Raw genomic sequence first — 12576 nt, forward strand, 5'->3', positions numbered from 1 at the left:
GTAAAACTTTTGTCCAGCGGCCACTCTGCCTCGTCGCTGTTCTCCGATATTAGCCCTTCCGCTTTTCTACTTCCCTTTTTTCTGCCACTTGGTCAGGGATGCCTTGATATGCTTTGTCGACGACGGTCGTGGAAATGGCCACCGGAAGAACCTTTGCAGCGTCAATGACCTTGTCAGCGATGGCGTCAACCCGGCTGCAACGAACTGCTTTGCGCCCTCCACGAAGAAGTCAGCTGAACTTCGTCGCCCTCCATGAAGAAGTCAGTTTAAATCGAGCGATGGAAAGGTCGGTTTAAATTTCGAATGAGGAAAGAGGAAAAATTTCACGCTCTAGATGGGTTGGTTTAAATCGAAAATTAGCGACGGATTTAGCGAGAGAATTTTTTTGCCCCTAATCCATCGCTAATTAGTTACTGATTAGCGAGGAAAAAATTCTCTCGCTAAATCCGTCGCTAAAATGTTTTTCCTGTATTGAGAATTAACAACAAAAAATTGTCGTCGCTAATCTGTCGCTAAATAGCGATGAATTAACGATGAAATTTTTTTCCGTTTCTAATTTCATAAATCATACATGTTAGCGACAGATAGTTTTCTCTCTAATCTATCATAAATTTGCGACGAAAAAAATCCGTCGTAAATTTCCATCGCTAATTAACATTTTTCTTGTAGTGTTTGTCACACTTAAGCATATACCCATATCCATAAACCACCGTTAGTTAAACCCTTGGTTTGTTATTAACTCAAGACTCAAATTACTATTTTATCTTTATAAATAGGCAATTTATCCAAGACAAAACTTGCCTTTGAAATCATAGTTTGAAAACTCGCAGGGTCAACTCATTGGCTCTGCTTGGCTCGGATCGCCCTTGGGTAAAAAATGAGTATAAACTCGTTTTATACAAACTCGGCCGAGTCATGGTCAGCCGATTCATGGGAAAGTCATGCATATATATATACATATATAATATATTTATATATATAATTACATATATTGTATAAAATATAATATAAATATTATGTATAATAAAAATATGGTTATATATGTATTAATAAAATTATATATTAAATATATTATAAAATATCATACAATGCATATTATATATAATATATTAGTAAAATACTATAAAATATACATAGTATATACATATATTTATATCTATTATATAAAATATAAAGTTAACATGACGTGGCCGAGCCACCGAGTTGACCCGGCCGAGTCACGAGTCACTCAAGGACTAACCGCGGAGTCACTGGGTTTTAAAACCATGTTTGAAATGTAAAACCTTTATGATATTTATCTGTTTAGAAAATCATTAGCATTCGCTCAATCAAGGAGCTGAAGATTCCTCTTTGATGGGGTCATCTTGCTATCTTTCTTTTCCGAAAGAAGCAAAAAAAAGGGGCATAACAGAGACCAGAGAAATCTAGGTGGTGGACAGAATGAGATTTTCTAGTATGTTAGAAGGAAAGTAAAGAGAAGAAACATGGTTCCTTGGGGATGACTATTGAGTTTTGAGTTTTGGGGGAGGACAAAGAAGATGCTAGTTACAAATGCTCAAGTTATGTGTTTGTTTTTAACCCCTTTTTCGGTGATATTCACTTGGAATTAACCTTGACAACAGCAGGCAACTTAAAGCATGGAAACATAAGGTAAATGTTCAATAGATTTGCAGCACATATGCAGAGAGAGAGAGAGAGAGAGAGAGAGAGAGAGAGAGAGAGAGAGAGAGAGCTTTTCAATTGCTAAGGTTTATCTTAAAAAAAGCATGAATAAATTTGTCCATTTTAACAAACAACTTACAAAAATTTTGATGGTCAGTTGCTTAACCAAATCCAAAACTTTTTTTCTGCTGGGGTTAGTCAGACTCATACCAGTTATAGAACTATACCATTGGGATTCGAACTTGCAATGTCCCAACACAAGGTGACGTTCAGGAACTGCTCCTACCTAGAGGTGGCAATCAGGTTGGGTTGGTGGGTCGTGTCGGCAGCTGTGAAAAACACAAACCCAACCCATTTATTAAACGGGTAACCCGACACGATACGGTTAACCCGTTTAATAAACGTGTTGGGTCGGGTAAACGGGTTGGCGGGTTAGCGGGCGAGTTGGTTCGGGTAAACGGGTTGGAGGGTTGGGTCGGGTAAACAGGTTGGCGGGCGGGTTGGAGGGTCGGGTTCGGGTAAACGGGTTGACCCGCCCACCTAACCCGTTTATTAAACGGGTCAATCGGGTTGGCGGGTTGGCATACCCCTAACACGAACCGACCCGTTTAATAAACAGGTTAGGCTGGTCGACCCATTTATGACATGAACCCGTTCAAGCCAAACCGGAACCCGCCTAAGAAGCGGGTTGGCTAGGGTTGGATTTTGCCACCCTTACTCCTACCAGACAAGCATAGGCCCCGGTGGTAACCAAAGCAAAAACTTTCGTAGGAAATTGAGAACCATCAAAAGTTTGGTGTGCATATGAATTAAACCCAAAGTTTTGGTAGGTATTTAAAAATTTCTCTATCACATATGTATGTGGTGAACATAAAGAATTCTCAACAGAAGTAAACGCCAATTTTGAAAGGGACACCTGCCGTTACGTCTCTTCTTTCCTCTAACGTCTTTATCTTTACATTAAAAAAACTAACTGAAAAGCACCAACGTTCCAAACGCTGCTGTTGGAAGCCTTCAATGGGATGGAAAAAAATGTTTCAGTGTTGTCAAAACATCGTTTTGTTTGATCTGATTTTGCTGGAAGGTGGACCAAAAAATAAAAATAAATTATAATAAAATAAAATATAAAGGGTGCCAATATAAATTTTTATATTTTGCTTAAAAGGCAATTTTTTTATAATATAATAAAATATAAAACTAAAATATAAAAAAAAGGCAATATAAATTTTTAATATTTTTTTTCAAAATTTGAACCCCTCTTCACCCCACCCCCATGTTGAGAGATGGAGTTGCCAAAAACATCCTCTCATGAAAGGTGCTGAAATGGGAAGATCAGGTCATGCTGAACATGAGCGTTTTTGCTCATGCTGACATCGTGGCCCTCTGGTTGCATTTTGGATGAATGCCACGTGGTTTTATTGACTTTCGATCTTTTTAAAATGCAAATCGGACGATGTCGGCATGAGAAAAAACGCTCATGTTTAGCATGACCTGATCTGCTTTCGCTGAAATGTAGTGTTGAGACTGTCAACACCAGTCTCAACCCATTATTTCGGCAACACCACTGCTCCCAAAAAGCAAGAGAGAGAGAAAGAAAGAGAGAGCATGGCCGAAACCACAATACAACCGTCAATTCAAGGCCGTCAAACATAGCCTAAAAGATGGGTGTGTTGAGGAAAATGATTCAACATGTCATCGATAGATCGAGAAAGAAAACAAGAAAAGAAAAAAAAAAGAAAAAAATTCAACCACAACAAGAGTTGCTTACATTCAGGATCACGGTGAGATCTATTATTAGATTAAGATACCACACACTCACACTCACAATTACAAAAGACTGATTGTCCTCTTTAATTAATCTCGAGAGCAATTTATTTGAGGTAAAATTACAAAAACTCTCTTTAAAATATTTCACCACCTTCAAACTCAAACGAAAATTAAGAATTTATATTTAGATAGAAATCAGACTCCACACTTCAACAAGGTGAGCCTAAAAACAGTTCTTAGTTTTAAAAGGATTTTTTTTTTATGAAAGAACCATTGTGTTGGTTTGAGCAAGATTACTCCAATAAGAACACAGCAGGTCCCTCATCTAGGGGTGTCAACTGTCGGGCCAGGTCCCTCATCTAGGGGTGTCAACTGTCAATGGGTCGGGTTTGATTCCGACCCAGGTGGAACCAGACTTGGATCAGATTTTTGGGTATGATATCGAGTCCATACCCAGGTCTAATAAGGTCTACTATAAGAGAAACCATACTCACTCACACCCGGTAAGAACTGCCAGATCATACTGGGTAAAATATTATTTTTTATCATTTTTAAATTGAAAAATTACGAGTCTTAATCGAAACTCAAGTCAAGCCCGAGTCTTGTATAAAATTTCACAAACTATACCCGGGTTGAAGTACAAATCGGACCCAAATCTTAATTGGGTCTTATTATTTGCCACCATAGTCAGACCCTATAGGGTTTGGTCCGGGTTAGGACAGATCTAGACCAAATAAACTCGACCCGTTGACACCCCTACCCTCATCTACACCTCTTTTGGGCCTTGAGGCTCATTAAAGGGAATTATTATATCGTAAAAGCACACATCCTGAACAAGCCTCCCAGTTCCAAGCTTCTCGACGGCCTCCACCGAGCCAGGATCAGGTGCCATCACATGGCAGCACCTCGCTGCCCTCCATCTGCTTTTGGGCTCCACAACTGACAGGCTGTCAGCCAAAGATGGAGGGCAGCCAGGTGAGAGGCACACTCAAAGTGTGCCATGTGATGGCACCTGATACTGTCTTGCCTCCACCAGCGCTTCTACTTCTGAAACAGAGAAGGGCTGTCGGATTCGCCGTTGCACTAGTTCGGCACGCCGGAGGGTGTAGTGCAGCGGCACAACTCCACACTTACGGTTAGTGTGGCGATCAATGCCCGGGAATTCAGTGTATCCTTCTCACATGAGAGATCAGCAGGAGACATGCTTTGATCACAGTGGTTCTCCCCCAAGTTGATCCTATCAGGCCTTAAAGTTCCAATATCAGTGAGCTCATCTGGGCCCATATATGAATTATGGGATAATGGGTTGTATCTGCAGCCACATTGAGAATTATATATATATATATATATATATATATATATATATATATATATATATATATATATATATATATATATATATATATATATATATATAAGACATTGAAATAATCCATGATAAAACCAAACACGAGAATTCGATTTCTATCCATATCAATTCTAGTAATGCATATATTTGCTATATCCAAGTACATTGGTTATCTGTACAAAGACCAAGCTAAGGGAAAACAGAGAGCTATCGCATCTCTTACATGGATATAGTTGTGAATATGAGAATGCTGCTATCTTTTTATGAAGTTTTTCAATATAAGGGGATAGGTACCGGAGTAAATAGGAGTACCCATGTTGACATAGGTACCTTTTTAAAAATGGTATAAAAGAAAAGATGAACTAGGAAAAAACACAACCATACAATGGACTGTTTAATGTTGTTATTTTCTTATAGCAACCTACGTCCATACAAGGTAAATATTGTTGGATTTAGAATTCATCAGAAAACTAAAAAGACCGATAATCTTGTTTGCGTTAAATCATTGAAAGCAAAACATAAATCAAATCTTAATGCAAAAGCGTACCTGAATCCATTGGTGCATCGATAGATCTTTGACGGGTATGATCTTTCAGAACATATATACGTGATCCTTGTCTTTCTCTAAAATTTACGTGAGAGAGACTAATTTCTCTTAATGATGATGGAGAGCTTGAAGATAAGGCTACTATATAAGGTTTGGGGACCATAACCTAATTGTAATCATATGAAAGTTTATTTTCAATTCAGCTTATCGTAGAATTGAAAATTGACTGAAAAAGACACAAGAAGTCTCTTAACATAATAACACCACACCATATGAGATAGCATATGACCCAAGCGAATTAAATCAAATAAAAAGGGCCTAAACCATAGACAACATATATAAAGCGTGCCTTATCATATGTAGGCCCAGACAATTTTTTCCAACAAATATATCTTCTCTCCACTTTCAATGGAAAGAGTATATATATGTACAAGTTAACATGATAAAACAAGCCAGCCAATGAACTTCTTTAATCAAAGAGAGAGAACGATTGCCGTTCTCATTTTTTGGAACCTTATCAATGTATCTTTCCTCTTGATTTCTAACCAAATGGCGACAACCTCATTGCTTTAAATGGATTTTGAATCTGATCAACAATCACCACTGTTTGGATCTGGATTCACCTTAACATTGTTTAATGGCTCAATCTAGCGGGGAGAGTGTGGGGGGCAAGGATGGCTTCAAGATGGCTTTGAAGCATTAATATTGTTGTTGGGTTCCAGCAAGAAAAAACAAGAAATCATACAAACATTTACAATTAGTAACGGTTATAGTTACTAAAGGCATTCGGACTTGTGAACGAGTTGAGAGTGTGGACACCCTGGTGATTTCAAGCGTAACATTGACATCTTCATCCCACTGTAAATTCTGTATCCGTGTATCTGTTCCTAACAAAAAATCTCTTTTTGGAGTAGCGTTTGGTGTCATCACGGTTTTTACTCCCTTGCATGAGAATGCCGACTCCTAGTCCATCTCTAAGCATGGATGTAATGGTCTCCATGATAGCCCTCTGAAAATAAATTGCTAGCCAGCTTAGAACAGTAACCAATTTTTGCAGGACATGGTAATATTATGGTGGCATTTACCTTGCAATGTTCAAGAGAAGACTACCAAATGGACATACAGATGTTGTAGAGGGGGAGGGAAAAACTTTTCACAAAGGAAAACTTGATGTTACCTAACAAATAGGAATAGGCTCCTTTGTTCATTTTCATGCAATTCTCAACCACAATATCAGAATACAATGGGAGAAACATGGGCTAGAAGAGCCCAATAGAACCAACAACGCAAATAAACAACATTTTACCAATATCCCACAAAAAAAATGAAACAAAACAGCTACAACCCCACCGAAGAAATACAAAGTTATGAACTTTCTTTTTGAGACCGACTGCCTGAAACATGACACAATATCCTTACTTTCAAGAATTTAAATAAAAAGTAAAGGGGAGAAAAGTGTAGAACAATTTCAAGAATTAAATAAAGGCGAACCATAAAAAACTAAAGTCCAGAATTCAATTCGAAAAAATTTGCGCTCACCAAGAACACAAGACTAGAGAGAGAGAGTGTATATATATATATATATATTGTGGTTCTATACCATGATAATGGTAGTATACACTCTTGTTTATATGAATCTAGCCACCAAATGATAAATCTCACCATGCATGTGTTTAGTAGGGTTCCTCTTGGTGTATAAGAGACGAAGACACGACCCATAACTCGCTCAGCAAGATCTAACTCTTATGCCCCAGGAAACAACTAACTCAAATGTCTCTCTTCAAATGATTCTCTCCTTTACTATGGGGTTTCTCTCAAATTCATAAGCAAATTCTTCTTGCCATATTTTATACTCTTTGGGTTTCTATTTCTAATTCAAAATTTCTGATCCAATTGGTATGCACCAAGTTGTTCCCGTAGGACATTACTTTTGGAGGGAAAGGTGGACAAAAAACCATCGTTGCAACTGGGATCTCTAAATCTTCATCTTGATCTTGACTTGATTGGCACAATAGTAAGATGTACTCATTGTCTGCCTATTCCTTAATGGTTGCTACTGAAGCAAAAGTGAACATGATGCATCCTCGAAATGGCTTTGAAAGATTCTCTTCTAGCTTTGAGTTTATGTTTTCTTCCATTAGGAATCACGGAAGAATATCAAACTCTTATAGCAAGTCAAACTCATCATGATCTGAAATTCTCCAAAAGTCTCTTGGCAATACTCTTTGCATCGAGCTATCATGACATTTTCCCTAAGAAGACATAAATAGGAAGAAGATGACAATCCTTCTAACTCTATCTCAAGTAGGACTTGGACATTTTTCTCAACAATGGACCTTTTTCCTGAATTTACTATGGTTGAGATTTCTCCCAAAGTAGAAGTTTGATCCTTTTCATATATTATGGGCATGCTCATTAGATTATCATTTTGGGAAGCATGGGCTGAGCCAATCAAATAGTTGGGTTATCGACAAAGATTACCACAATTTGGTCTTTCCAGAAAATCTTGATACATTGATGGCAAGTAGATGAAATCGCCATGGCATTGTGGATCTAAGGTCTTCCCAATAAATTGTATGAACCAGAGATGCCCACTACTTGGAACATGTTTTTATAGAGTATAGTCCCTACTCCTATGTCTAGGATGATGGTTCTTAATGTCATGGTAATGTTGTCATTATAACCACTAATATTAATCATGTGATCACTAAACTCTATTCTTGCAACATCCAGTTTTCTTGTTGTTATGAGTGGACAAATACTTATGTTTCCTCCACTATCCACAAGACAATTGAGCACTGAAAATCCTTTGATTAGAATTGTAATTTAGAGAGCCTTGGTATGAGAAAAGAGAAGCTTAGGAGAATCATCATCTGAGAATGTGATGGAAATTTATGTCATAACTTGTGACACTAATGCTGCCAATATGTCTGGTTCTATGACTTGTGGATTTCTGATTTTGGTGAGAATTTCTTCCATTGTCTTTCTATGTTCTCAGACTCTAATCAACTCCAAGATTGAAATGTTAGCTAACAATTTTGCCAAGTGATTCTTGATATCATATTGACTTTTCTTGTCAAACTTTTGCCCAATTGGAACAGCTGGCACTAGGGTTGGGCAACGTGTGCATCCAACCCACTAATGAACTACGTTGGCCCTCTAAGAAAACTTTGGCACACGGCCCGCCCGTTAGGCCTAATCGGGTTGGGCCTATTATATTAGATATATAAACATAGACAGACTGAGCTCGGTCATGGGCTGGGCCGACCTGGTTAAAGTTGAGCTTGGACCTAGTTTATAGGCCCAATCCCAGCACGTGGAAGCCTGGGTCGGGCCAGCCCGTGGGCCACCACTGACCCATTGCCTACCTCTAGCTAACACATCTTATTTAAGAATGGGCTGAGCATGAGACATTGTCTAGTGAAGAAGGAGGGGAACACCTTTTCAAAGATTATCTGGTTGGTAGACACATTCAAACAGTGTATTGTGGTTGGCTCCTTGAGCCAAAATGCAGTTGGCGGATAGACTAATGACAAGAAGTGACTTTTGACTTGATGAATGACTACCTAGTTTGGGGGTCTTGAGATGTCCTCAATCAAGGAAAATGACATTGACTTGCTATGGATGGCCAGCTTGACATACTTCTAACCCGAACCCCATTGTTATGATTGGGATCTTGGTCTAATTTGGAGTGACCAGTAGCTCTAGTCTATCTTGGGGTTTCACATAGACTGGTGGTATAACCATAACATTTGAATGCCTGTTTGGTTAGGGAACTTCTTTCCATATTGTATTCATGTCCCCAATTACTTTCACACTGTTAGACTGCTGATTGCCTGAGAATAAGTATTGTAAATACCCAAATCTTCATTACATGTTGACTTGTCTCCTCTAGTGAGCACAAATTTACCTTTGTCCAGATAATTATGGATAATGTGCCTTAGGATACTTGGTATGGGTGTGAGGATCCAAATAATAAGACTTCATTACATATTGACTTATCTCCTCTAGTGGAAATTTGACTTTCTTAATCCGCCACCAATATACTTGACTTATGTACTTGGTATGGGTGTGAGGATCCAAATAATAAGACTTGGATAGGTTTTTCAAAAATTCACAAAAGAAAATAAGAGTCTCTATAAAGAAAATCCTAAGAAATTGAGGATAAATCAAGAAAGAGCACAAACTAAGCAAACAAAGTCTCAATCAAAGTGTTAACCTAGTTTGTTAAAAGTTGAAGCTCCCTAAATACTATATGTCATGTGATATTTTTAACAAGGTTTTCTAAATTAACAAGTGACTTTTGTAGGCAGTTTCTATCATGAAAGCAACCAGTTTCCTTCCTAAGAGGTTGATCACTTCTTTCTAGAGAAGGAAGACGCTCGATTTGCAAGCGAAGATCCCATTTCTTCTTAAAAAAAGTTGGATCTCGTTCAAAATGCTTTTTGCCAAAACCTCAATGGATCCATATATTCCCAAAATTGGCATGCTCGGTGGGACCCCGCTTCCACAACTAAGGCACCTAGAGATTTTGGAGCAACATTCAGAGGTTAGTTTATGTCATATTTTTCATTATTTGCGCCTTTGAAAAACCTCATTGGATCTACATATTTCCAAAATTGGCATGCCCTATATATGGGACCCAACTTCCACAACTAAGGCACCTCAAGATTCTGAAGTAGCATTTAGAGGTCAGTTTGTGTCATATTTTTCATTATTTGTGTCTTTGGATTAAAATCTACCTAGGATTCAAATTCTAGTTCTGTCTTGTCTTAAATGTGCACACTTTACAATCATATATTTGCGTCGTTCAAGTGTTATTAGGTTATTATAGATTAGACCTCATGTTGTTTGCTTTCTTTATTTATTGGTTTCATTAAAAGTTTGTCACGTAGCCAGATATTTTAGTCACAACATTTTTTTTTGTTTTGTTTAGAATCAGTTTTAGTATCAACATTTTATAATTATTCGTACTGATCACACGTTTCAGTTAGTTTTGTATTAGCGTGTTTTGATTTTATTTGTTAGGTTGCATCAAGTAGTGGGTATAATATAGCAGTTGCATGATTAATAGTGTAGCTTACCATTTAAGTTAAGATCTGAATTAATTAATGTCTTATTGATTTGTTTAAATGCTTTGTTTGATAGTGGTTTGATAAATAAATATTTGGTAGTTAGTTAGGCCATTGAATTTCGTGAGTTTAGATTAACATTTTTTTCTAGAATCAAGTTAGGTTAGGTTTATGACATTATGAGCAATAGTGAGGTTGATTTTACGTTTTTCTTTGTTGTTTCTTTAGTCAATTAGTTAATATTCCATCGTTAGTTAGTTGAAATTGTTTTAGTTTTACTTTTTGATAATTAGTGTAGATCATAATTTTTATATTGTTTTATGTTATTAAATAGTTTTAGATTTCACATTTTTTTATCTTCTCATGTTATTAGATTGTTAAGAAATAGTTAGTTCTATATTTGATTCAAGTAGTTAGTTTGTTTCTAAGTTTGTTGCATAATTTGTTAGAGAGTTAGTTTTACTATTTCGTCTTTTAGTAGTTTGTTACTAGTTAGTTAGATTAGCGTTTTTGCTTGATTTTTATTGAACTTCAAGTTTTGTCTAGTTTGTTTTGTTTTGGTCTTGTTTCGTGTTTTTGATTTTTGTAGGAAAATGATCGGACGTGCGGTGAAGCCCTTTTTGTGCCCTCGAAGTACCCTCTGAGGTCCCCTCAAGCCCTCAGAAGTGCCTTCAGAGAGACCTCAGAAAATCAAAAGTTTAAGAAAACAAACATTACCTAAGGAGGGAAGGATAAAGGATAGTAAATCAATCAAGAAGGGACAAGAAGACTCGAAGCACTGAAGCCTTTTTTTTTTTTTTAGATTAGGGTTTTATTTCTAATATTTATTCATTTAATTAGGCCTGTAATAAGCCATTTATTTATTTTGCTTAAGCCCTCTATATAGGGTCGTACTCCCTTAGTTAATTAATTATTTAATTAATTCTTTTTATTTTGGCAATAAAGAGTAGTTTAGGTTGTGTGTTTGAATACAAGTATTTTTGTTCTCTGAGATCGACTCAGACTCCACCACTCATGTGAGCCAGTTTTTATTATTTGGTGTCTGGCTTTCAGACTTGTTTTCATTAAAAATATTATTTTAAAAACCGTTTTCACAAAACTCACACCATAAGTCGACTCAATTGAGATGGCAGTCATGATAACAAGAAAAGAAATATGAAAGCAAAAAATTCGCTCACCAAGCAACAAGCTATGATACCATGCAAATAAGAACGGATAAAAAGCGAAACTTACTACACACAATTTACGTGATTCAGTGTTTATGATCACTTATGTCCACGAGTCAAATATTTTACTTAATATGACAACTCAAGTAGGTTCCATTATTAAGAGTTTTTATATAGCTTTTACAAGTATATAACAAATCTGGTCTCTCTCTCTCTCTTTGTATCATTGTCATTAACTTCTCTTACAATATTTAGACTCTCTTTATGTTTAAGGTGAACTCCTCTTGAGATAAGGTTATTGTTGATAAACTTCATTTGGTTGTCAAGAGACTCCATTTGCTTATCACGTATAACCTTATCGAACATTCAGTTATGAGACATTTGCTTAGCCACCTCATCGTGATCCTTGTCACGTTGGTTATGCGATATTTGCTTAGCCACCTCATCGTGATCCTTGTCACGTTGGTTATGCGATATTTGCTTAGCCACCTCATCGTGATCCTTGTCACGTTGGTTATGCGATATTTGCTTAGCCACCTTATCATGATCCTTATCATGTATAACCTTCATTTGCGATATTTTCTTAGCCACCTCATCGTCATCCTTGTCATATATAACCTTCGTTTACATAGCCACCTCATTGTTATCACGTGACCTCTTCATGTGATTATCAATGTATACTGGTCTTATTGAAAAACTTCATAAAAAGATGGTAGTATTCTCATATTCACCAAATGTAATAGAGATGTGTTGCATATAAACCTACCAGCAACAATCTAGTCTTACTGCAATTGGGACAACTCTCTGTTTTTTCTTAGATTGGTCTTTGTGCAGATAATCAATATACTTTGATATAGCAAATATATGTATTACTAGAATTGATATGGATTGAAATCGAATTCTCATTTTTGGTCTTATCTCCCTGTAGGTACAACCCATCCAAGGGTCCAAATGAGCTCACTGTTGTTGGACCGTTGGCCTGAAAGCAGCAACTGGGGGGAGAGCAACTATGAT

This window comes from Nuphar pumila, chromosome 9, assembly GCF_984573655.1.
Source record: "Nuphar pumila chromosome 9, dmNupPumi1.hap1.1, whole genome shotgun sequence".
NCBI classification, from domain to species: Eukaryota; Viridiplantae; Streptophyta; class Magnoliopsida; order Nymphaeales; family Nymphaeaceae; genus Nuphar; species Nuphar pumila.